The sequence below is a fragment of the Mustela nigripes genome, chromosome 6 (assembly GCF_022355385.1).
Source record: "Mustela nigripes isolate SB6536 chromosome 6, MUSNIG.SB6536, whole genome shotgun sequence".
NCBI lineage: Eukaryota > Metazoa > Chordata > Mammalia > Carnivora > Mustelidae > Mustela > Mustela nigripes.
In genome coordinates, this window is record NC_081562.1 from 120,432,614 (window position 1) to 120,459,329 (window position 26,716).

The 26,716-nt window shown below is 42.4% G+C and overlaps 1 long non-coding RNA gene across 3 annotated transcripts in view; it reads left to right on the forward strand.

Moving 5' to 3' along the window:
* Nucleotides 1-4,164: 4,164 nt before the first annotated feature.
* Nucleotides 4,165-26,716, forward strand: part of LOC132020874 (uncharacterized) — a 78,308-nt gene continuing 55,756 nt past the window's right edge. For 2 of the 3 annotated variants that reach the window (XR_009405124.1, XR_009405126.1), the window contains exon 1: nucleotides 22,298-22,411. This is a non-coding gene — a long non-coding RNA (uncharacterized LOC132020874). Of the gene's footprint in view, nucleotides 4,287-22,297; nucleotides 22,412-26,716 lie in introns of those variants that run through there. The other variant, XR_009405125.1, reaches the window with a different exon arrangement.

The window sequence follows — 26,716 nt, forward strand, 5'->3', positions numbered from 1 at the left end:
GAAAAGAAGTTCAACTGTGGGTAAAATACTACCAAACAGCATTGCATGCTACAGGGAAATTATTTGTGAAAGAAAGAGTCCATTGATGTGGTAAACTTTCCTGTCTTATTTTAAGAAATTCCACGGGTCGCCCCAGCCTTCAGCTAGCTGCCAAATCAGTCAGCAGCCATCAGTCTCCCTGCAAGACCCTCTATCGGCAGAAAGATGATGACTCACTGAAAGCTTAGATGGCAGTTAGCATTTTTCAGCACTGAAGTATTTTTTAATTATTTATTTTGGGGGGGGGGGCTGGTGAGCACAAGTTGGGGAAGGGACAGAAGGAGAGGGAGAAGCTGATTCCCCATTGAGCAGGGCGTCCAGTCTGGGGCTCGATCCCAGGACCGTGAGATCATGACCTGAGCCAAAGACAGAGGCTTAACTGGCTGAGCCACCCAAGTAGTGCAGCAATAAACTATTTTTAAATTAAGGTATATACATTGTTTTTCTAGACATGATGATAATGTATACTTAATAGACTGCTGTAGAGTGGACACATATCCACTGGGCACCCAAAAAAATTCATTTGATTTGCTTTGATATTCCCTTTATTGCACTGGTCTGGAACCAAGCCTGCAATACCTCTGGGGTACACCTGCACAGATGACACGCGTATAGTAAAGGGTCTACACACATGGGCTGGCTTAGCTGTGATGGCAGGCATTTTGCATTATCTTTAATAATATGCCTGAGAACACATGGCTAGTTAAAACTAGAGAGACAAAATTTGAATCCAGGAGTTCTGTGCCCCAAAATCTTCATATCACATTGGGCAGTTTAGTGTTTCTCACCCATTCTGAGTGATAGGCAAAAGACAGAGTGGCCTGAACAAATTTGTGACTTTTTTTTTCCCCTGCAAACTGAACGAACTAAACTAAGTATCAGGACTTTGAAGATAATACCATAGAACTTTCTGTGGTTGTGGCTGAATCGACAGACAGACACTTCCTACCAAGTACAGCCTCCCTGCATTATCAAAATGGGAATCCACAAAGCTGTGGTCGCTGACAGTGGCAGCACTGGTGGACAGAGAAGATAGCAGTGACTGAGAACTTGCAACTCCCTTTTTCTCTTCAGTACCCAAAGCTTTTTCAAAAAGGGCATCTCAGTAAAGCCATCCCAAGGTCACCCGCCCCAGAACACTGTGACCTGCCAGGAAATTTACCAAAGTACTTTTGTGGAGAAGTATTCTGTGACTCTTCTCCCTCCAGTTCAGCTAAAACAAAATCTTAGGTTTAGCTGCTGGCTTTTCAAATTTTTCTTTGATGAGATTAAGCCAAAGGGACTGCTCTTGACCAACAACTTGGTCAACATAATCAGCAACATAATCACTGGTTACTGAAATCCTGAAAAGTCTATACAGCCCCTAAATTATAGTCTGCTTTGAAAATGAATAGCTGTATTAGATAAATACACAAAGGCTAAGGGTAGTATGCATCTAGATTTTTGTCTCCAACTCTAAGATTATGATCTAGTCAAAAGTAGGAAGTGATAGGTAGAAAGGAACAGATTGTGATAAAAATCTCACTGTTTTCTGAGAAGAGTGTTTTTCTCCCCCTCCTTTTTAAAATATTTTATTTATTTATATATGCATTTATTTATTTTTAAAGATTTTATTTATTTATTTGACAGACAGAGATTCCAAGTAGGCAGAGAGGCAGACAGAGAGAGAGGAGGAAGCAGGCTCCCTGCTGAGCAGAGAGCCTGATGTGGAGCCCAATCCCAGGACCCTGGGATCATGACCTGAGCCAAAGGCATAGGCTTTAACCCACTGAGCCACCCAGGTGCCCCAGAGAGTATGTTTTAAAATACATATATAGTATGTACTTACGTTACAGAAGAGCAACAATCTAAGAGTTTCTGTATTTGGAAAATGTTTTGATAAAAATTTTGGCATTAAGAATAATCACATTTTTAAAGAAAAGCTATAGTCTTTGCAAATTCTGTTTGAAAACTAGTATAGATTTGGGAATATATCCTGGCAGTGGGCATATGATAAAGTTTAACCAGAGAACAATGTTTTGTAAGAAAATGGAGATCTGAGTCTTGTGTCATTGAGGTGGGCTGGTGCCAGTTTAGGAGAAGAATGGAAATATAGGAAGCTTCAGAGAAACCATGCTTTCTGGGTGGATGTGAGCCTTTTAAAACAAGAACAGCTTAAAGGAGATAAACCCAGCTCTATATTCCCGGAAAAAGGGAAGCAGAGTTAAGAGCATTTTGTAAGAATCCGTGGTAAACTAGGTAGGGGTTTATTTGGCCATCAAGAGTGCATTTTTCACTTGCACTGGGCAGCCAGACTTAGGGCTCAGATAGAAAGGAATGTGCTTCCCTGGTACCCAAGGGAACTGAGAAAAAGAAATTTAGCAGCTGCTTCAAAATCTTAGTAGCAGTCAGGGTATATATCTAAACTAACCAAATAAATAGACGGCTCTGGTCTTGGACTGGCAGTGGAAATAAGCGAACTAGAATGGAAACCGGAAACAACTGAAAGACCGCGCACTGTGGGACCAGAGTTGAATGGCTTGAAGCAACACACAGGCTTATTTACCTCCTTTGTACACAATTTGTAACTAACGATTTGCCCGGATGGACAGCTAGTTGACATACCCTACATGGAGAGCAGTGAAATGGATCTGGAGTCAAACAGCACAGACGACACGATCCCAACGACATCCCGGGGGCAGAGCGTGAGCTCCTCACACGACTATCCGGGTCCTCGGTAAAGGTTTAGTGAATGTTTGAATGAACCTTACTGCACCCTGGAACCTACTTCTTTGAGCTGCCCCTGCACACTGACCCCCTACTGGTCTCTCAGTTTGTAGCCACTCCGATGTATTGCTGACAGCAAAACACAGCTATGGGTTCTTTCCGCTGCAGGCGGATGTATACCCCTTTACCGGCTGCTTTGCAGCTCCTCCCCTTGGGAGACAGGCTACGGCACCCTTCTTAAAGCGGGGCTTGACCATGTGACTTGCTTTGGCCAATGGGACATTAGCAAATACAACTTAAGAAAGGCTTGGAGAAGTTTATGCATAAAGGTTTGTCCTTTCTCAGGGATTCTGCCCATTCCTACTCAGAAAGAGCCCAGGCCGGTCTCCTAGAGAGTTAAAGAGCCCATGGTGAGAGGGCATCTCATCACCCAGACGTCCCAACCAATCCAGCCCCTTCAGATGACATGGAGTGAGCTGAGTCAAGCCAACCCTGCTTGGAGCAAAAGAGACCCAAATTGTTTACCCACATAATTGTGAGCAAACAATGAAACTCTGCTCTGAGGGGGATGGGGGATGATTTGTTACACAGCATTTGGGGGATGATTTGTTACACAGCAAAAACTAACACCAGTACCAAAGAGTATATGCCAATTACTATCTTCTAAATAAAAAAATGTTACAAGGCTTTAGCAAACGATATGGGGATTCCTTTTCTTTTTTTCTTTTTGAAGACTAAAATAAATTTAACATTTCTTTCTTTTTTATATGAATTTATCTTACATTTTAAAGAATAATACAATTTAAAGCAAGTGTTATACCACAGCACTGGGGTGCCTGGGTGGCTCAGTCCTTAAGCATCTGCCTTTGGCTCAGGTTATGATCCCAGGGTCCTGGGATGGAGCCTCGCATCTGGCTCCCTGCTTATTGGGAAGCCTGCTTCTCTCTCTCCCACTGCCCCTGCTTGTACTCCTGCTCTTACTTTCTCTCTCTCTCTTTCTCTCTCTGCATCAAATAAATAAATAAAATCTTTAAAACAACAACAACACCTAGCTACAATTAAGTGATTCACCCAATTAAGTAATTTGAATATACTCAATAATCAAATCTCTCATTTCTTAGTCAACATCTAATACCCCTTTTACTTATTTATGCAAATTAACCTTACTTACTTCATATTCCAAATCTGAAAAATTAAACACCTATAGTCTTTCAAATCTGATTCTGATTTATTATTTGAAATAAATAAATAAATAAATATGACTATTTCTGTTAACTCTCATCCATGATAGCCTGTTTTCCTCGTGTGTTTGGTATTTTCTATGAGCGAACTGTTGTAAATTTATCTCTTGTAATTCTTTGAAGTCTGTGTTTTAAGTTGGATTCCTGCAGAATGGATTTGCATTTGTTTCTTCCAGGTACCCAGGGACTCACAGGTAGTATGAATTTGTGCCTTCAAACCGTAAGAGGACCTGCTTGTTGCAAGAAACTCAGGGAAATTTCCTACCTCCCTGCCTCCAGCCAGAGCCAAGGCCAAATGAGGTAAGTTCTAGCATTATCTTTTTTTTTTTTCCTTATGAGAGAGAGAGAGAGAGAGAAAGAGCGTATGAGAGGGGAGAAGGCCAGAGGGAAAAGGAGACTCCCTGCTGAGCAGAGAGCCCAATGTGGGACTCGATCCTGGGAGAGCTGAAGGCAGTCACTTAACCGACTGAGCCACCCAGGCGCCCAACTCTAGCACTGTTTTACTCGAAGGGTAGTGTTGCCTGCTAGCAAATAAAAATATAGGACAGCAGTTAAATTTGAATTTCAGAAAACAAGAAATAATTTTTTAGTATAAGAACAATTGGCCCTTGAACAACATGGGTTTAAACTGTATGGGTCCACTTTGACACAGATTGTTTTCAGTACATACAGGACAGCCCTGTACTTCCTTATGACTTTCTTAGTAACATTTTCCTTGCTCTAGCTTACTGTTTTATTTTTTAAGATTTTATTTATTTATTTGACTGACAGAAATCGCAAGTAGGCAGAGAAACAGGCAGAGAGAGGGGGAAGCAGGCTCCCTGCAGAGCAGAGAGGCCGATGTGGGCCTGGGTCCCAGCATCCTGAGATCATGACCTGAGCCCAAGGCAGAAGCTTTAACCTACTGAGCCACCCAGCCACCCTTCTCTAGCTTACTTTATATCATATATGTAGCATGGAAAATACATGTTAACTGACTGTCTATGTTATGTTTATGTCATCAGTAAGGCTTCCAGCCAACAATAGGCTAATAGAAATTAGGTTTTGGTAAATTTCTGATGACATGTGAGGTTGGCATCCCTAACACCCACAAGTGTTCAACGGCTAACTGTATATCCTTTTTCTAGAGATGGATCATTTGCAGTTTATCCACTATGGGGTCTCCCTTGAGGGTTTTCATTTTACGTGGGGTCTTTGACCCTACTCTGTGGCTGTTGCACTCCTCCTGTCTACAGAAATCAGCAAATTCTTTCAAGACAGATTTAGCTTATGCTTGCTTTCCTTTCTTTTCTTTCTTTCTTTCTTCCTTCCTTCCTTCCTTCCTTCCTTCCTTCCTTCCTTCCTTCCTTCTTTCCTCCTGAGCATTTCCCTTACTTTCCAATTGACCTTTGCTCTGAATAGTGGTAAGGGGAAAAGTTACTTGTTGCCTGAGCTTTATGCATTGAGTGGTGCCTAAGGACCTTGTTCAAAGTCCACAATTAGCACAAAGCAAGACTGTATGTCCTCTTTATCTTGCCAATTTGGAACAGTTCATACCTAGGAAAAAAATGAATTCTTAAAAGTAAATCCAAATTCTATTCAAAGTTTTTGGAAATGAAGAAAAAGATACAATTTAAATCGTCACCAAGCTCCATGTTTTAAGTTAAACATGTTTCTATGTTTAAAGAATCTACTTGGCCAGGGAGTTAAGTTTCAGAGCCCTTCAATTCTTCAGTTAAGAAAACATGCATATGAGAAAATGCAGGTGGTTTTATGAATGACAAACTTATAAGAAGAACCCAAGAACTGAAATGTATATAATGATGAGTACAATAAAAATTGGACTATAAAAGTCACTGTCTTTCAGAAATTTGAAAGTATGGGTTCTATGCCTTCTAACCCATTGTTTGTTTTGTTTTCTTTATATCAGAAAACTTCCAAGAGTTCTTTGTCATTCTTATAAAATTACAGGAGGAATGTCAGTCTTACTAAAATTTATTCTGCTTGGCACCTGATGGCCCTATCAATCTCAGCTTGGAGAGATTTTCTCTATTGTATCTTTAGTTACTAATCTATTCCCTTTTTCTTTCTTTTCTCTTCCTAGAATTGCATTAGACTTCTTGAATTGATCTTACATGTCTCTTAACTGGGCAGTCATATTTTCTATTTTTCACTTTTTTTACCCGTCTGGAAGCTTATCTTGACTTGTCTTCTTAATCCATAAATATGATGTAAATAAAAAGAAATTCACTTCAGATATATCCACATTCTCTCTCAATAGTTCACATTTCTCTTGTCACAGTTAAGATACATTAATATACACTTTGTAATAATTTTCATTTATATACACTTTGTAATAATTTTCCTAAATTTTGCTCTCGCTCGCTCTCTCTCTGACAAATAAATAAATCTTAAAAAAAAAAAATTTACATGTTGAGAAACTGATCTGAAGAGCCTGGATGATTGTGAATATTCACGTCATCAATAAGTCATATAGAAAAAAAGTAACCAGTGGCAGAGTAAGATTAAAATATATGGACTCTGAACTGAGTCTAAATGAGTCCACAGTGGTTAAATAAACTTATCAGCCTACTTCAAAATGGAAACATCCACTTTGAACAAATATGTCTTACTTTTCTATATAGCAGTAGCAGTTACTGAATTTTTAAAATATTTTATTTATTTGACACAGAGAGAGAGAGCGCGCGAGCGAGCACAAGCAGGGGGAGCCTCAGGCAGAGGGCAGAGGGAGAAGCAGGCTCCCTGATGAGCGTAGGAGTCTGATATGGGGCTTGATCCTAGGATCCTGGGTTCACGGCCTGAGCTGAAGACAGCTGCTCAATTGACTGAATCATGCAGGTGTCCCGCAGTTACTGAATTTTTAAAAAAGATTTTATTTATTTGTATGAGAGAGAGCACGCAAGAGCAGGGAAGGGGGAAGAGGGAGAGGGTGAAGCAGACTCTTCCCTGAGCTCCTCATGGGGCTCAAGGCAAGGCTCAAGGCGCTGTTGATGGGAGAGCGCTCCACACAGGGCTCAACCCAGGGCTCGATTCCAGGCAGAGGCATAAGTGACTGAGCCAACCAGGAGCCCCACAGTTATTGAATTTTTAAATATATCTACAGTTATACACTATTCTCCAAAAATATCAATCCCTAACAAGTACCTACCTTAACAATAAAGGGTAACTATGAAATACATAGACAAACATTGAAAACTGAAAGATACTTCGTGTGACCCCTTCATTTTAGTAATGAGGAAACTGACTCGCAAACATTAAATGATTTGTCTCAGATAACACGGCTAGAAACAGGGTATCTTTATCCCGATCTCATTAAAAAACCAACTCATTGTCTTCATCATCAGCATGACTGGTGTTTGGTGACGGTAAGATGTAGCCTTGGACACAAGCCGAACTTTGAAGAGTAGGTGCTTCTCTGAGTTAACCACACAATGACCACCTCGACGCTGTAGAGCCCAACTATCACAGACTCCAAGCCTTGGACTCATGAAGGTATTAAATTAGGGAATGGGACACAGCACAGTAAACTGTTAGTGAAAAAAGGACTTTAGGCGGTAATAGACACATATAAATAAAATCACTCCATAATGCGGCCTTACAATCTCCGTAACATAACCATGCCTATTTCCTATTTTCTTATCTCTCAAAGCTTCCTTCCCTTCACTGCCTTCTTTCCCCATCAAAATCCCCTCAATAACGTTTCAACATGATCAGACCTCCATAATTAATTTTTCACATGGCAGGGGAAGAGATAAAGGGTGTGGAGCACATACGCAATGTCCCATTCTTCCAGAATTCCATAGACTTGGTCTTAAGCATATAATTTTAGTAATTTTCCCTACATATTTAATGTAAGGTAAGTCAAGAATAAAGCGTTCTTTTCCCTTAAAATAATGATAAGATTGCTGCATTATGCATGTCACGATCCATAATTTGTAAAAAAGAAAAAATAAAATAAAAAATAATTTTTAAAAACTTGAAGAAAAACAAAAAGCATTTAAACCAAACATTTATAAGATCAGAAGTACCTCTCCCTATGAACCTTGCTAAATAGAGGATTAAATACCTTTAAAGGAATAATCTAGAAATACCTCTAACTATGAAATTTACCAGATAAGAAAATAGCAGATGTTGTTTTCTTTTTTAAAGATATACTTTGTCCTAAATAGGAAACATAGTGAAAACATAGTCTTGACATAGTGTTCACTTCAGGCTTTGATTGTGCATGGCAGCGGCGGGCAATACATCAATAATCAGAAAGTCCTGTTCATTCTCATTCTCATCATGTTGTCAAAAAGGTAATGAAAACTGAGGATTTCTCAGTGGTATTGATGACATGTGAGTACAGCCAATTTGCAGTTATTCTGGGATCCTATTTTAGGCCTGTGTTGATAATAGGGTCATCACTGTGTTATTTCTTTAACAATCTCTTATACTTTTGAGTAAGTTGACATTCAATTTGTTTGTGAATTTTTTTATTACAGAAATTATCATCTTAAAGTATGAACACATAAAAGTAGACTTAGTTTCTTGAGGTCTATGGTCTCCCGGATTCCGAACCTTAGGGGTTTGCATCTAGGGCTGCTTAGTCCTTATGAGTAAGGTCAGAAAGTTCCATCTCACACTGGAATAATTCAGATCCTCTATACGTGGTGGATAAGGCTTGGGGTCCGATCATGATCTCATGGGTCTGCTTTGGGCTCTGCGCTTAGCAGGGAGACTGCTTGAAGATTCTCTCCCTCCCTTGCCTCTTGCTCCTTCCCCTACTTTCTTTCCCTCTCTCTTTCTCAAATAAATAAACAAAGCTTTATTTTATTTTTCTAAAGGTTTTATTTATCTGACAGGGAGAGAGAGAGAGCAAGCGAGCACAAGCAGGGGGAGCAGCAGCAGCAGAGAGAGGGAGAAGCAGGCTTCCCACTGAGCAGGGAACCCCACATCCTAGGACCCTGGGATCATGGCCTGAGCTAAAAGCAGGTGCATAACCATCTGAGCCACCCCGGCACCCCATAAATAAATATTTAAAATAAATAAATAAGTGAGGCTTTGGAATGGTAGCCTCTAGATTTTGGGATTCAACAGGCATCCAACATCTTGAATCAGTGTCTTTCTGAGGGAAAAGGAAAATAATGCACCTATATATTTTGGAATGAAAGCAGAACTTTTTTTTTTTTTTAAGATTTTATTTATTTGACAGAGAGAGAGAGATCACAAATAGGCAGAGAGACAGACAGAGAGAGAGATGAGGAGAAGCAGGCTCCCTGCTGAGCAGAGAGCCCTATGCGGGACTCGATCCCAGGCCCCTGGGATCATGACCTGAGCCGAAGGCAGAGGCTTAACCCACTGAGCCACCCAGGCACCCCAGAACTTATTTTGCCACAGAGCTATAGCTTAATGTCTTCAGCACAACATGGATCCCTTTTCTCAGTCTTTACTTCGGATGCCCGGCCTCTGTTCAAAGCAACATAGCACTGACAGCAGAGTCCAGATGGACGATTAAGGCCGAAACTCCAAACTTGCCTTGGATCATACAAACCACTGTTTCAGGTAAAAGCAGAGCGCGGTTCAGCCTAAATCACGCAAATTATTGTCGGTGGCAGCCAGTGGGATATGCCTCTCAGATCTCCTACTGCGGGAAGCATGACAGGCCTCCAGCGCTAGCTGCCGGCCACACTTCTCAGGTTCCGCTCCTGGCCAGTGACTGAACATGGCAGAGACAGTAAGGAGACGGAGGTGCCAGTGATGAGAGAGTTTGGCTCAAGGGTTCCCTTCTAACCCTTGCTGAAACTTTCTGAGAACGAGAAGCAGGCTGTGGCTTTCCTCTTTCCTCCCTTTCCACCTTCTTCCTTTTCTCCTTCCCTGTCTTCTTCATGGGTCTCAGACCTGCCTCACCGTCTGAGTTCTCGCTGTCACCTCCTGCTCCCTCCCTGTTACCCCTCACAGATGTTTTCCCCAGTAAGTGTCTTACATATCCAATTCCTTCTCGGCATCTGCTTCCCAGAGAACCCTGACCAAATCATCATTTAACTATTTTGTTTTGCGTGGATAACTTAAAACCAAGCATAATTTCTGAATTCAGGGCCAAGTATCATTCATTAAAAGGAGGGAGAACTAATAATGAAAAAAATTTGTGTGAATTATAGCAGTCCGTTAACTCTGTTGACTGAAACATAGACAAGAACATTCCAGGTCTAGATAACTTGAATAGCTTCAGCAAGGCCCCACAGATTAGAAGAGCCCTTGGAAGAGCCAAAAGGAAAATTGTGGGACCAGTTCTCCTTCTCCCTGTGCACTGGAATGAACTCATGCAGGAATAGTGTGCAACCTAGAAGCCACAGCACTGTCCCAAAGCTTAGCTGGGGATTGATAGGGCTCTGGGGACCAGGTTAGCCTTTTGTCATCAATCCACTCAGCCACACAATAAAGTCCACTGAGCATGGGCTCTACAGGGAGCAGTGTGGTGGGCCCTGAAGAAAACAGAGATCAGACAAGAGCCTTGCCCTCGAGGCTGATAGAAGCAGATCCTTCCCAGCCATCACTTTGCATTTTCCCTTTTGCTAACAACACAGGTGCCCATCAAAGAGCATACCTCTAGGATTCCCAAGTTTCCAGATGATGTCCAGGAACTTACTTTACCCTTATCTCTTATTAAATATTTTTGTAAAAAATAAATACATGGGGGACACTTGGGTGGCTCAGTGGGCTGAATCTCTGCCTTCGGCTCGGGTCATGATCTCAGGGTCCTGGAATCAAGCCCCTCATTGGGCTCTCTGCTCAGCAGAGAGCCTGCTTCCTCCTCCTCTCTCTCTGCCTGCCTCTCTGCCTCCTTGTGATCTGGTTGTCAAATAAATAAATAAAATCTTTAAAAAATACATACGTACATACATAGATACATGGGATTTGGTTATAGTTTCCTTTCTATTTCTTTCTTTCTTTCTTTTTTTTTTTTTAAAGAACATATGTGGGGCTTGATCCCAGGACCCTGGGGTTATGACCTGAGCCGAAGACAGAGGTGAGCCAGCCAGGTGTCCCTCCTTTCTATTTCTTATTTGTTTGAAATTTGTCCTATGAAAATTAGGCAGAAGTGAAAAATGCTTACATAGATTTAAAATTTGTTTTCCTTGTTTGTATAGAAACGATCTCAAACTTGCAGAAAAGTTGCAAGAATATGACAAGTACTAAGGGCATCCGTGCTGTTCCCTCATTGTTAACACTTTACCACCTTCCCTTTATCACTTGATTTTTGTCTTTCTTATATTTTTTTTTCCTAAATTTTGAGGGTAAGTGACAGACATGAAGGATTTTTATCTCTACATGCATCCGTGTTTATTTCCCAACAACCATACAGGTATTACCCTCAGTAAACCTAACACCGTAGAAAGCCTTTGTCTAATCTAATCTGCGGTGGGCACTGGAATCCAGCGCTGTTGGTTAACTCAACAACGTCCTTTGTAGGATTTTTCCTCCAATAGAGGAGCCAGGCTAGGGTAACATTGCATTGAGCTGTCATGCCTCTTTAGTCAAGAACATTTCTACAGCTTTCCTTGACATTTTTGAAGATCCCCCCCCCCCCCCCGTTTTTTTTTTTTTTTTAAATAGAATGTTCTTCACTTTGGGTTTGACTAGCGTTCCTCATGATGAAATGCACGTGTACGTTCTTGGCCACAATACTGCACAGATGTTGTACCTTTCTCAGCGTAGCGCCTCTGGCCATACCTGACACCCGTCTGTTCTCCATTGGTAATGTTGATTTCGACCAGGCCTGGTGTCCAGGCAAGGTGTCCACTTTCTCCATTGTCTAATTGCTCTTTCTTCCCTTTTTGCAACTAATAAGCATGTTGAACGGAGACACTTTAAGACCAAACTCCTCATCAAAATGCCTAGATTAAACATCTTTTGATGATTCTTTCCCCACATGAGTGTCCAACTCCAGCACACTTTCACGCTGACCAATGAACCCTGAGCCAGGGTCCTCCTTACCCCCAGTTATTGTTTCTCTGTATTATATCCCCAGTTACTTATTTCTCTCTTTATTATTAGTTATTACCTATTATTACCAGTATGGACTGATTACTATTTTTCCAATGATTTTTTAATATTATTAATTATTTTGGTGCTCAAATTTTTCTGGATTTGGCCTATGGGTGCCCCACTAGGCTGGCTTCTTTGTCTTTATGACATGCCATAGGTTTGTTTGTTTGTTTTAATGACTGCATTTTTAATAACAAATTCTGTTATTATGGGGGAAAAAAGTAAAAGCAGATTTTTAAAAATACCAATTTTATCTGAAAGAATTTATTGTTGCTTGAATTGTAATGCTTATAGTCCTTTGGTTATAAAGGTTTATTTCCTTCAATAAATAAAAACTTCTGGACATACATAGCACATCACAAGTGCAAAATTCTCTTAAGGCACAAAGGAAAGGTAAAAGAAGTATAAACTATGGTTTTCCTTACATTAAAGAATTGATAATATACCTTTAGACAGAAGATCTCTGTGGGCTCTTTGCTTTTTTTTTTTTTTTTAAGATTTTATTTATTTATTTGACACAGAGAGAGAGATCACAAGTAGGCAGAGAGAGAGAGAGAGAAGCAGGCTCCCCGCAGAGCAAGACGTGAGCCAAAGGCAGACGCTCAACCAACTGAGCCACCCAGGCGCCCCTCTGTGGGCTCTTTGGATGTTGAATAACAAATCAAGGCAAAGCACATACAAAGATAGTCAGAAGTCAAGTAAAACCTCTTACTTCTTTTTTTTTTTTAGTTTAAAATTAATTAATGTATAATATATTATTAGTTTCAGAGATAGAGTTCAGTGATTCATCAGTTGCATACAACTGCCCGATGCGGGACTCAATCCCAGGACGTTGGGATCATGACCTGAGCCAAAGGCAGTGGCTTAACCCACTGAGCCACCCAGGCGTCCAGCGAAGTACCCTCCTTAACACCCATCTCCCGGTTACCCCGTCTTCCCACCCTCCCCTCCAACAACCCTCAGTTTGTTTCCTATCGTAAGAGTCTCTCGTGGTTTTACCTCCTTCTCTGTTTTCATCTTATTTTGTTTTTCCTTCCCTCCCTCTGTTTTATTTCTTAAATTCTACATATGAGTGAAATCATGTGATATTTGTCTTTCTTTGGTTGATTCATTTTGTTTAGCATAATACCCTCTTAGCTCCATTCACATTATTCCAAATAGTAATGTTCCACTATAGATAGGCAGGTAAGTAGATAGATAGAGAGATACCACATCTTCTTTATCCATTCATCTGTTGATGGACATCTGGGCTCTTTCCATAGTTGGGCTATTGTGGACATTGATGCTATAAACACTGGGGTGCAGGTGCCCCTTCAGATCACTGTTTGTATCCTTTGGATATATTCCTGGTAGAGCAATTCCTGTAGAGCTCTGTTTCCCAGAGTGGCTGCACCAGCTTGCATTCCCACCAACAGTGTAGGAGGGTTCCCCTTTCTCTGCACCCTCACCAACATCTGTTGTTTCCTGACTGGTTAATTTTAGCCGTTCTGACTGGCGTGATGTGGCATCTCGTTGTGAAAGCCTCCTGCTTCTAATGAATTGCGAAGGAAACCAAATCAATTTGACCTGGTGCCGGCCCTGCCTTCCTGAACTCTCCCAGGGGTTGTGGACAGCCTGGGTTTCAGCCTGGGTTTCCAATCTCCCCTGTGCCCAGGGAAACATCTGAGAGGTGCTGGGGGACAGGAGGTAAGCAGGGACTCTTCTCCAAAGCCAGTGTGAACATCTGCAGATGCAGACAGCTGACATGGGTGTTTGCCTGTGGTTTTCGGTTTTTCTCTGGGACTGGCCCCCTGCAGGACTGAAGGATTGAAGATAAGGAGCTGGTCTTAATCTCTATTCCATGCCTTATGCGATCCCAGCTTCCTTATCTTGAGAGGCTGTTTAAGTCCCACCTTCCCAGTAATAAACTTCATACTTAAACCACTTAGGTGACTCCTATTCTCCTAGCAGAATGTGACTTCTCCGTTTCTTATTTATTTGTCACACACTTGTATATTTCCCGTGAGCTGGGGACTTTGCTTCACAAATACCAACTTGTTTGATCCTCATAATAAGCCTATGAAATAGGCACTATTATTTTTCCCTGATAGGCACAGAGGTCACTGGCCTAAGTCACAGAGTCAGAAAGTAGTGGAGCCACTAATCCTGTCAGATCAGAGTCCCAACCTTAGCATCTCATTTCATCTTTTTTCCTTCTAGTTTTATTGAGATGTAATTGACACGCAGCACTGTAGAAATTTAAGGTACATAGCATAATGTTCTTCTTCCATATACCGTGAAATGATCACCACAATAAGTTTAGTTAACATTCATCATCTTGTATAGAAAGGAAGGTAGGGGAGAGGGAGGGAGGAAGAAAGAGAGAGAGAAGAAAAGGAAAGAAGGAAAGAAGAAAGGAAGGGGAAAGAAAGAAAGGAAGGAAGAAAGATGTGTTTTCATGTTTTTTTTTCCTAGGATTTACCTCCCCAACAGCTTTCCTGCATATCCACAGCAGGGTCAGCTTTAGTCATCAGGTTGTACATCACGTTCCTATCCTTTATTTACCTTATAACTAAAAGTTTGTGCCTTTTGACCACTTTCTCCAATTCCTCTGCCCTCCACTGCCTCATGGAATCTTAATTACTTCCATAAAGTCTTCATTTCCAAATAAAGTCACATAGGGGCTGAGGGCTTCCACAAAAGAATGTTGGGGGATTCAAACATTTAGTCCGTAACGGAGACCAAGATAGCACTAACACATACTCTCACTGTCATCATTATCTTGTGTGGCACTAAGAATGCAGTGTCTCTTGCCCTGGGAGAAGGAGATGCCTGCTACAAATCTTTCTTCAAATTTAATATATATACATTATATATATATATTTTTTTTTCTCCCTCTGTCATGGGAACTTGCCCAAGTTATTTAATCTGGCTGAGCCTCAGATTCCCCACCTGAAAATGGGGATTATAATACCTATTTCGTAGGGTTGTAGTAAGTAAAATACAACACAAAATTCATAATCTGGTACCAACCACACAGCGGCTACTCAGGGTACCTTAGTTGCCCATTTTGACTTCTCTTCAAACAATGGTCACCACACAATGGGTCTGTCCCAGCGACTCGGCGACGGCAACATTCTCATTCCTGACTGTCGACCCTTATCCATCACATCTGTAGGGAATATTCTAGTTTGGCTCCCTCTGCCCCATTCTACCTCTTTGAGTGGTCCTCCCTCTAGACACTAGCGAGGAGGGAATCTGCCCCTGCAGAGGCAGAAATCTGATTTTTCTGAGGCGGGAGTAGCTGAGGGGCAGGGTGAGGGCATCTGTTCTGTGGTGTGAACCCCAGCAAAGGCTGTGCCCCTCAGAGCCCACAGTGGGGAAGTAGCTCCCAGGGTGTCTGGATTCTTGACTGGAACTGAGGTTCCCCTGCGGGGCTAGTTCTGTGATGTTGACCTCACTACAAGTTTGCTCTGAAAGTTTGGTCAGAGTCTTCCTCTGGAATAGTCCAGCTCCCAGAGAAAGAAAGAACGGTGGTCACTAGAGGCTGGGGGCAGGAGGGGAGTGGGGAGCTGTTTAATGAGAATAGAGTTTCAGTTTGAGATGATGAGAAAGTTCTGGAGGTGGATGGTGGTGTCGGTTGCACAACACCGGGAAGATCATTACACTCAACTACACTCACAGTTCCCTTGAGTCAAGAATCTGAGAATGGCTTTGCTGGCTGATTCTGGGTTGGGTCTCTCTCAAGGTGAAAGTGAACACTGAGCCATATGCTGAAAAATGGTTACATGGCCACTATTATATATATTTAAACACAATATTTAAGAAAGAATAAAAATAAAGAAGTGCCATCAGGGGCACCTGGGTGGCTCGGTGGATTAAGCCACTGTCTTCGGCTCAGGTCATGATCTCAGGGTCCTCGGATCAGGTCTCTGCTCAGCAGGGAGCCTGCTTCCCCCACCCCCCCCCCCCCCCCCCCCCCTGACTCTCTGCTCACTGGTGACCTCTCTCTCTCTGTCAAATAAAATCTTAAAAAAAAAAAAAAAGAAACTTAAACAACAACAAAAAAAGAAGTGCCATCATTTCTGCCAAAATCTATTCGCTAGAAGTCAGTGACTAGATCCAGCTCACACTCAAGGAGAGAATTAAGTTCTTCCTCCTGAGGTAAGGCGCAAAAAAGATTTGTGGATGTATTTTTCAAACCATCACACCTTTCAAAGTCTTTCATTTTGGAGTGGACATAATGGGTGTAAAGATAGAAAAATACATGAACTGCTCGCACAGAGTACTTGTGGAGCCAGTTTAAGAGTCTTCCTCTCTCCTTATCCCCCACCCCCACACGTGATCTCTCACTTAAAAAATTTTAAAAATAAAAAACAAATCTTTAGAATACTGATAAAGAGATATGATATTCCATCCAAACTCAGTGAGTTAAGGTTCTTTTAGAAAGATATTCTACCTTTAACGATTTCAATTCAAAGTTCCTAGTGACTGTATTAGGAGTTGTAGCCACACATTGTACAAAGACTGTAGTCTGTGTAGACTGTAATTCAGTTGTTACTCAGTTTTCCTGAATTGCTAGGTGTATATAGAGACCATACTCTAGAGGGGCTCTTAATAAATTCTCCTGTGATCTCCATACACTTAACACTGTGAACCCCTCAGTCACTGATTGGAAAGGGGGTGGTCATAGGCCTAGCCAGAGGGGGCTGGGGCTGATTATAAGCAGAAGCAGGGGCACCTGGGTGGCTTACTTGGTTAAGCGTCTGCCTTCAGCTTAGGTCATGATCCCAGTGTCCTGGAATCAAGCCCTCCTCAGAGTCCTCGCTCAGTGGGGAGTCTGCTCCCTCTGCCTGCCTCTCCCCTGCTTGTGCTCTCTCTCTCTCTCTCTGACAAATAAATAAATAAAATATTTTTTAAAAAAAAAGCAGAAGCATCTGCCTGCTGTTTTACTAAAGCCCTTACAATGCCCTCCATTTACTAATGCCCTATGATCTGCACAAGATCATGAGCAAATAGAGAAGACCCAAATGATAACATTTTCCACTTCTTTCCAAAGTAATGTGCTAACATATGTGCTCTTAATAAGTTCTCTCTCTTGGGGCACCTGGGTGGCTCAATGGGTTAAAACCTCTGCCTTCAGCTCAGGTCATGATCCCAAGGTCCTGGGATTGAGCCCCACATCGGGGATCTCTGCTCAGCGGGGAGACGGCTTCTCTCTCTCGCTCTGACTGCCTCTCTGTCTACTTGCGATCTCTGTGTGTCAAATGAATAAAATGTAAAAAAAGTTCTCTCTCTCTTTTAAAAGATTTATTTATTTATGAATGAGAGAGAGAGAGAATGGTGGAAGGGGCAGAGGGAGAGGGAGAGAGAGAAGCAGACTCCTGGCAGACCACACACAGAACCCAACATGGGACTTGATCCGATGATCCTGAGATCATGAACTGAGCGGAAACCAAGAGTCAGCTGCTTAACCAACTGAGCCGCCTAGTTGTCCCAATAAGTTCTCTTAAGTGGCTTATTTTTTTCTGTGTATAATGAGTTTTCTTTTTTTCTGTCTGATTTAGCCATCTATTTCTTCCTGTATGGGAAAGTTTATGTTTTGCCACATCGCTTTTACAAAAGACGGAATCTAGCTAGTCCCTGTTCTCGCTAACTGAAAGGAATCCAAAGAAGCTTAGAGAGAGAGGGGCAGAGAGGCGCTGGGAACCCCGGGTGCAGGCCTGCCCTTCGCCGGGACCCCACTTGGCATCCGAGCCTCCAGCTGCCAAAGCTATAACTGTGTCTGTGAGCACCTGTGCTGTTCTCTTGATTTATTTTGTGCATCCATTAGCAAGAGGTGTCCTAAGATCACGTCGGAAAAGCCTACAAGAGGTGATTCTGGCAGTCTGGAACACCCCCAAAATGTCCATACACGTGCATGGTTGTTGCTCTTTGCATTACTACTCCCTTTGGCTTACAAAAGTTTTCCTAGGAACCCTTTACTTTTGGAGAGCGGTGGAAACCTGTAACTTCCTTTTGCTTCTGAGAGACCAAACTGTTTCCAGTGTAAACTAACACTGTCTGGGCTTTTTTGGTAATATTGTATCTGCTTTCCTTCCTCTTCTTTTTTCTTTCCCCAGAGTATATTACAGAAGAGTTTTAGCTATTTCTCAATATTAAGTAGTTGCTTTCTGGGGAAAGGAATCAATCAGCAAGAAAATAAGTTAAAAAAGAAAAGAAAAGAAAAGAAAAAAGGATCAGGGCGCCCCGGGGGTGGGGGGGTGTCTGTTAAGTGGCTGCCTTCAGCTCAGGTCATGATTCTGGCATCCTGGGATCCAGCCCCGAATCAGGCTCCTTGCTCGGCGGGGAGTCTGCTTCTCCCCCTCCCTCTGCCTGCTGCTTTCCCTACTTGCTCGTTCTCTCTCTCAAATAAATAAATAAAATCTTAAAAAAAAAAGTGGCTTAGCACCTACCCTTTTGCTTTTTGTTACTTGACATGCCTCTGGTTACACCAGGACTTTATCAAAAGAGTCAGACATGAAGTATAGACAGTTTTTACCCAAACTGAGGGCTTCCTGCATTGCATGCTTCCCCCAGCTCTTGCTTTTTCAAAATTCCTTCCCTGTTCCTCACTTTATTCCTTCCCCTCCCCCTCCCTCTCGCTTTCTCTACTGGGGGTAAAGGAGTTGCCCGTTCTAGTTCCATCTTTGCTGTTCACCAACAGTGCTGCCCCCAGGGGTCACTGCTCAGGAATCACCCAATCTCCCTTCCTCCTCCTCCTTCCTATACAAGCACAGGCGCCTGTGGGCTGGGAGGTTTTTTCCTTCTGTCTTTGTAGGGGAGCTGGGGCCAGCTGGGAGGTGTTGTTTTATCTGAGGGAAGTGTGCTAATGGGTGCCCTTCCGCTCCCCTGCTCATGGAGGAGGAGACAGGAGTTAGACTAAGTGACAACTCAAAATTTTTTTAAACGGCTGGCAAAGTATCGGGGTTCACATGACCAGGGCTGTTCCCTGACCTCCATCTTGATTAGTATATGAGAGACTTTGTAAGGGACCCCTGACATACCCCCTCAGACTCCCAAGTTCACTTTCCTATTGCTAAGCCTTCAAGGCTAAGCCTTCAAATTTTAAAGGTCATCCTTTTCAACATGGAACTAAACAATTATCACCAGTTGTTTTATAAGGTTGGCTCACTATTGACAGTCCACAATCAGAAGTCTCTCAAGAAATTGCAGCTTATTTAAGACAGAGCTTTCTGTAAAATTCTGAACGTGCCCCCTACTGTTTTCAGTGTAGTGAAGCACAAACATCAGTGTCAGTCAGGAAACTGACTGAGGCGCAGACAAGCAGGCAGGACCTTTACTAAGGAATGATCCCGGCAACTTATCTGAGGGAAGGAGAGGAAGGGAAGGAATCTGGGATTGGGCCGATGCAAAACTGGGCTGTGGTGAATGCAGTCTCCACAGAATCTCCCGTGGGCCCCACGGAGAGCTCTGGACTTGTGATGGCTTCTCAGAGCTGCCCCATCTGTGTCAAAGTTTAGGTCAATGAGTCACTGGATATGGGCCACTGGGAAGGGTGTAGAACCTTGGGTGAGGCTCTTCTCTTCAGCTGAGGCAACTTCCCAGGAGGCCAATAGCAGAGAGCGGTCTGTGGGCAGCCTCCCACAGCTGGGGGACTAAGGTCATCACCTAAGGGATATTTGGGCAGTGTACTAGAGTGTTCAAGATCATCAGGATGTCCTTTTGCAAGAAGACTCACATGCATTGTGAGTCTGAAAGGGTGAATTCATGGAAGCCTATGGTAAGGTAGTCTCTGTGGTGTAGACAGAAGCCTCTGTGCCGCAGAGCTGGTCCATGGCTACCAGGTGAGACCTGACCATAGCTGTCAGACAAAGAAGAGTAGAGAAGCAAGTTTATGCTTAACCTTCCTCCTGACCCTTCCCCACCAAGTTTCCTCCACTCGTCACACAACTCTGGAAGGAACTCAGGTGACCCCAATCCCCACCCCCTACCCAGGACAAGGCTTTCTAGCTGGGACCAAGGCAGACCTCATGTCTGCATTTACTCCTCCTCCAGTGTTACACCTGCCCTAAAGCTTCAACCAATCAAATCCTTTGCTGTTCTCATACTTAAGTCCTGATTCCCGTCCTTTTGTGATAAACCTGAAAATGTGGTCCAAGGTGAGGAAGGGGCAACTTTTCTGGAACTATAATTGTCTTTGCTTCTCTTTTTCCTCCCTCCTCTGTCCAGTGATCCCTGAGCTGAGCACTCTTTGAATGGGGTGCAGCTCTCAAACTTCCTCTCCACACTCAGTGGGAACCCCTGCATGAAATTTCTAATACCGTTTTGGAGAAGGGATATCAAACTCGGTACCACCTTCTGACGTTCTGAAATGATTTGTGTTAAACCCACAGAGGTAAATGGAAGATTAAGACCAAATCATTTAAAATCTGGGAGAAATCACTCTTTTAGGTTAGGAAAAGAGAATGTATTCCTATTCCCGTTAAAGTTTTCTTTTGGAGTGGAGCTTTATAAAGAGGCACAGTAGAATGTGTTACAGGTTCTGTGACTTGTTTATATTTACAGAAGAATTTTTGATTCTATATCTTATTTGAAATTTTTGGTTTTGAGGGCAGAGTAATAATAATACATCACCAACTATAGTCTGTCTAGAATCAAATGTGGCTTTATGTGTATACAATGCAAAAGCAGTTGGTACTAGTGTGTACGGAAGACAGGAGTGTGGATTCAGATTTCTTTATAACTTGTGAGATAGGAAATTTAGAGGAGCTGAAAAGTCTTTGGTGAACTAAAGCCTAGCATGCTGAAATGAGAAGGTTTTCTTCTACTTAGAAAGAATTTTTAAGTAATGAGAGAGAAGAATCCTGAAGAGCAAGTGTTACATGATAAGAAGAAGTATGGAGAGACAGAAAATCAGTCCTATGGAGGGATCTCCCAAAGATTAAGAAGGTAAGGAAGAGGGAGAAGATATTTGCAAATGACAGTACAGACAAAAGGTTGATATCCAGGATCTATAATGAACTCCTCAAACTCAACACACACGAAACAGGCAAACATATCAAAAAATGGGCAGAATATGAACAGACACTTCTCCAATCAAGACATACAAATGGCTATCAGACACATGAAAAAATGTTCATCATCACTAGCCCTCAGGGAGATTCAAATTAAAACCACATTGAGATACTACCTTACACCTGTTAGAATGGCCAAAATTAACAAGACAGGAAACAACATGTGTTGGAGAGGATGTGGAGAAAGGGGAACCCTCTTACACTGTTGGTGGGAATGCAAGTTGGTGCAGCCTCTTTGGAGAACAGTGTGGAGATTCCTCAAGAAATTAAAAATAGAACTTCCCTATGACCCTGCCATTGCACTCCTGGGTATTTACCCCAAAGATACAGATGTAGTGAAAAGAAGGGCCATCTGTACCCCAATGTTTATAGCAGCAATGGCCACAGTCACCAAACTCTGGAAAGAACCAAGATGCCCTTCAATGGACGAATGGATATGAAGATGTGGTCCATATACACTATGGAGTATTATGCCTCCATCAGAAAGGATGAATACCCAACTTGTGTAGCAATATGGACGGGACTGGAAGAGATTATGCTGAGTGAAATAAGTCAAGCAGAGAGAGTCAATTATCATATGGTTTCACTTATTTGTGGAGCATGACAAATAGCATGGAGGACAAGGGGTGTTAGAGAGGAGAAGGGAGTTGGAGTAAATTGTGAAGGGGAGGTGAACCATGAGAGACTATGGACTCTGAAAAACAATCTGAGGGGTTTGAAGTGGCAGGGGGGGTGGGAGGTTGGGGTACCAGGTGGTGGGTATTATAGAGGGCATGGATTGCATGGAGCACTGGGTGTGGTGAAAAAATAATGAATACTGTTTTTCTGAAAATAAATTAATTAATTTAAAAAAAAAAAAAGAAGGTAAGGAAGAGGGGCACCTGGGTGGCTCAGTGGGTTAAAGCCTCTGCCTTCGTCTCAGGTCATGATCCCAGGGTCCTGGGATCAAGCCCCACATCGGGCTCTCTGCTCAGCAGGGAACCTGCTTCCTCTTGTTTCTCTGCCTGCTTGCGATCTCTGTCTGTCAAATAAATTTAAAAAAATCTTAAAAAAAAAAAAAAGAAGGTAAGGAAGAAATAATCCTTTGGAGGCATCAGGTTGAGCTCTTAAGTCTCACTCATCATGTGCATGATTTCTGTCTTGCCTATGAGAGAAAATACTGCTTTTCAACTTTTTTGTTGTCTTAGGTTTCCCACTGAGTTTCATGCGAGTGACAGTGAGTGCCAAGAGCCGCCCTTCATTCCAGAGAGAATGCGAGATACAGCCGCAGGCCAAAACGAGTTCCATAACCCTCACTCCATATTTTACCTTGTGTGTGAAAGACAAGCGATGAGAGATGAGGTGAGGGACCTGCAAGGAATCCCATATGTTTTCCATTGTCACACGGCTAACAAGCAGGAAAGCCACTATTTAATCCAGGCACGGGCTGTTCCGAAGTTCATGCTCTTTCCACCACCCCAGCCTGACTCCTGAGAGGAGTTTTCTGAGTAACCATCAAGAATCTGTGACCCAGAAAATGCAACTGAAACATTCCAAGAAAATGCCAGGGGTGGAGTCTTACAATGCAAATAGATTTCAGATGAATGCTGTAGGAGGAGAGAATTTCGAGACTTTTAGTTGAGGGCAGAATATCTGTTTCTTATAGAGTTTACTTAATTTGAGGCTCTAAATAGAGTTTATGCGCAGTTTTCCCAGGGGAGAGTTCATAGACCATGTCAGATTCTAAATGATGCTCACGACATTTAAATAAGTTACATGCTAAACGATCAGAGAAGTAGGACAAAGACAAACAGAAAGTAGAAACCAGAGATTATGCTCACAGAAAAGAAGGAAGGCAAATAGAAGAAAAAGAAAATGAAGAAGGACCAAAAGAGAACGGCTAGCACGAGGAAATTCTTACCACCTCTTTGTCCCTCTGTCCCCATTTTTCGTTGTCCTGTATGTTTGTCAGCTGCTGCTGCTGCTGATGCCTCAAGATCAAAGAACTCATGTCAAGAGGTGCAAAGGGATCCGAGGTCCTTTTCCTCTGTCTTACAGACCTGGGGATAGGGCTGAGGGATTCAGAAGAGCACTTCTACCTTCTACTTCAGGGGCTCCGTTTCTAAGACTCGCCCTGAGTTAAAATATCAGCAGATATGACTGAACTGAGCCACAACCAGAACTGAGTAAGTCAATCAGAAACCACACAGGCCGTGGGATTGAACCGTTAATAGTGCAGCAAGATAAATGTATATTATAGGATGTTACATATAAAATTCTAGCATATTGTATAAAATGGAGTGATCATAGTACATATGCATTTTGGACTGAAGAGAAATTTGAGGTTTCCTACCATGGTTAGTGGTAAGGAAGAAGTAAAGAAGAAGAAGAAGAAAGAGGGGGAGGGGGAGGAGAAGAAGAAAGGAAGACAAATGAATTGTTGTCAAAAATGAATTGTTGTCAAAACTCAGAGCAAGTTCTGAGTTTTTTTCCAGGTCAACCACTGACCGACTCATTCTTACCTCATTTCCTTTTTTATTTTGTTAAGATTTTATTTCTTTGAGAGAGAGAGAATGAGCAGGGGGAGGTGAAGGCAGAGGGAGAAGCAGACTCCACCCAGGCACCCCTTTACCTCACTTTCTTTTTCTAAGTCATCAAGTTTCCTAATACCCTTCTATCACCCACAGACATTTTTCTCTCATTTACACAAATTGAAATTGGTAAAATCATTTATAAAGATAGAAATTGATTTTTGGAGGTCAATACTTGAACAAAGCTCAGATTTATAGAACTGGAGATTTCTTATTATAACCAAATTTTAAATGATCAGAAGACACTCAGATACACTGATGGAGGGTTCCTGGATGGTTCAGTCGCTTAAGTATCTGCCTTCGGCTCAGGCCATGATCCTAGGGTCCCGGGATCTAGTCTTCCATTGGGCTCTCTCCTTGGTGGGGGGTCTCCTTTTCCCTCTCTCCCTCTCTCTTGCTTGTGATCTCTCTCTCTCAAGTTCTCTCTCTCTCTTTCAAATAAATAAAATCTTAAAAAAATACACTGATGGACGAATCAGAAATAAGGGTTTTAGTATTGTTCGGAATAGGACTAGGTTAGGCTGCATGACAAATAACCTTAAAAATCTCTATAACTTATTTCTGGCTCACGCTGCATTGAAGATTGACAGCGGTTTTGTTCCACAAACCTTCAGAAACTCAAGCTGACACTGGCTCCACTATCTTATGATACCTCAGTCTTAGCACATGGCTTCACGGGCACCATACAAAGGCTCAGTATGAACTCATCTAAATCCTATTCACAGCCCAGTGGCCAGAATTGGTCACATGATCTCAACCAAGACGCAAGGAAGTAGGAAGGAGAGGAGTACCAGATGTGGTGATTCTTGTAAACTCTACCATCCAGGGTTGTTTGGATTTGTGGAGATGGTGTCAGTATTACCACTAGTTGATTAACCAATTAATTTTTTAAAAAGATTTTATTTATTTATTCGACAGAGATCACAAGTAGGCAGAGAGGCAGGCAGAGATAGAGGAAGGGAAGCAGGCTCCCTGCTGAGCAGAGAGCCCAATGCAGGGCTCAATCCCAGGACCCTGGGATCATGACTTGAGCCGAAGGCAGAGGCATTAACCCACTGAGCCACCCAGGCACCCTAACTAATTAATTTTTGAGAGAGAGAGAGAGTGAGAGAGAGAGGCAGGGTGAAGGGCAGAGAGAGAGGGAGAGAATCCCAAGCAGGCTATCTATGCCTCACATGTGGGGCTTGATCCCATGACTCTGACCTCATGGCCCGAGCCCAAATTAAGAGTCAGAAGTCCAACCCACTGAGCTTCCCAGGCTCCCTGGTACTACCATCAATTTAGACACATGATTAATAGAATTTTTATTTAAAAAACATGATAGAAAGGGAGTTGCTGTGTCAGCTCATGCAGAGTTGAGCTTTAATATAAGAATTCTTGTAAGTTGACCTATTTTAGTAAGTACCAGAATCATTAGAGAAATCAATGAAACATAAATTTCTGGTCCCCTCTATCCCTAGAGATTTTTAATCCAGTTAACTGGAGGCACAGCCCAGGAATTTGGATTTTAACAAACACCTCTGAGAGTTTTCGTGCTGGTGATCTTCATGGTTTGATAAAACACAAGATTATTGGTTTCTGCCTTATTGACGGTGGTACATCAGGATTTCAGCATGTGTGAGAGCGTGTGTATATGATATTTTCTTCTGAGGAGCAGAGTGGTAAGAAGCAGATGGCTTTTACTTCTATCTCATTGATTTTCACAAGCTAAAGCCTTGGTAGAAAGGGACCCGAAAACTTCAGATGTATGTGGAGAAAAATAGCTGAAAATGCCAGCGAGTAAGTAGAAAGTTCATGGAGAGAAGCTGTGGATGATAAAGGACTCAGAGTGTTTGCAGAAGGAGAGTGGAAATGAGGAGAATGAGCATCCCTAGCAGACCGATCATGTTCCTGGTACTGGGGTTAGTTTATCTGGGTCAACATATGGTCCGGTGGGAAGAGAAAGTGCTGAAAGGCACCTACAATATGGCCAAGGAGTGTTATGATGGTTTTTATTTAGAACCACTTAACGGAAAAATGAAGACAATGCTAAGAAGGGGCCATATAGAGCTCAGTTCCTTGTCATATTTTGAAAATGTGGTCATTTACTAATGAAATAATCAAAGACATGCACAAATATCATGTACAAGGTTTTTGTAACTTTTTTTTATAGTGATGGAAAAATTGGAAATCACCTAACCAGTTGCCAGTTGGAAATTGGTGAAGTTTATTCAGCTTTCCCCGTGTGATTGGGATGATGTGTAACCACCAAACGTGCTCTGGGAGTATCCAAGAAAGAGCAGTGTATTAGTGGGTTTATAAAAATCTCCTTCCAAGGCTCAGTGGAATGAATAAAACAAGATACAGCAAGGAAAGCATCATCCAACAAAGAATCTAGGGGATTTTCTTAACCTCATATTACAGACCTCCAGAAATACAAAACAATTAAGCCTAACTTGATATAAGATTCTGGGAATCAACTGACAACTCCCTTTTTGGAGTGAAATGCACAAAGTGGTGAGAAGAGGCAGAATTTCTAAAAATCCCACTAAAAATAATTCTCACTTTGGAAGGACAGGAAATAGGGGCTTGAGTTGGCAAGAGACAAGATCTGGAATGTTCCACTCGGGGCTCTTTTTCCTTCTCATAAAGCCAAACATCAGTCGAAGGCCACAGTGGTGGGAGAGAGTCCAGAAATAAGCTTTTAGCAGCAAATGTCTCTGAGGGGCTGGCAGCCCGGGACAGAGGGAGCTGGGTGGAAGAACGTGCCGGCAGCCACACAAGACATGACTTTCACACCACCTGGCAAGACCCTGCCTCCAGCTTTGATCAGCAGAAGAAGGGAGACAGACCCAAATCCCCAGACCCACCACCATCCATGGGACAAGGTAGACGCTCTGTTCCTTGGACCCAGCCTCTACTCAAAGGTTTCAATACAACAAAAAAAATAAAATGAATGTGGAAATTGTTCCCAGCTTTGATGGCTCATGGAAGCACTGCCCTCCCTGCTCTCCTCAGGCAGCTTTGGGGCCCCTTTATACAAATGATGGGGCTCCAAGAACCAGCCAAATCATGTTTCTCAGGGAAGAAGCAAGCC